The 296-nt window shown below is 16.6% G+C and overlaps 1 protein-coding gene across 1 annotated transcript in view; it reads right to left on the bottom strand.

Moving 5' to 3' along the window:
• Window positions 1-296, bottom strand: part of LOC107584812 (dedicator of cytokinesis protein 9-like) — a 44,683-nt gene that overhangs the window by 38,012 nt on the left and 6,375 nt on the right. The gene's annotated exons all lie outside the window — the stretch shown is intronic.

Below are 296 nucleotides of genomic sequence, written 5' to 3'. Positions count from 1 at the left end.
TATGCATGTGTACTGTGTATATTTATTATGCATATATAAATACACACACATACATGTAAATATTTAAGAAAAACCATTTTGTTTATATATAAAATATTTATATTTACATATATCAATATAAATATATATACATATGCATATATATACACATATATATGCATATGTATATATACATATGCATATATATGTAAATATTTAAAATATATATACATATATGTTTGTGTATTTATATATACATAATAAATATACACAGTACACACATATATTTTGTAAACAAAAACTTTTATTTTGGATTT

Source organism: Sinocyclocheilus grahami, unplaced genomic scaffold (assembly GCF_001515645.1).
Source record: "Sinocyclocheilus grahami isolate Dianchi unplaced genomic scaffold, SAMN03320097.WGS_v1.1 scaffold63.1, whole genome shotgun sequence".
Lineage (NCBI taxonomy): Eukaryota > Metazoa > Chordata > Actinopteri > Cypriniformes > Cyprinidae > Sinocyclocheilus > Sinocyclocheilus grahami.
This window is presented reverse-complemented; position numbering and strand designations above follow the sequence as displayed.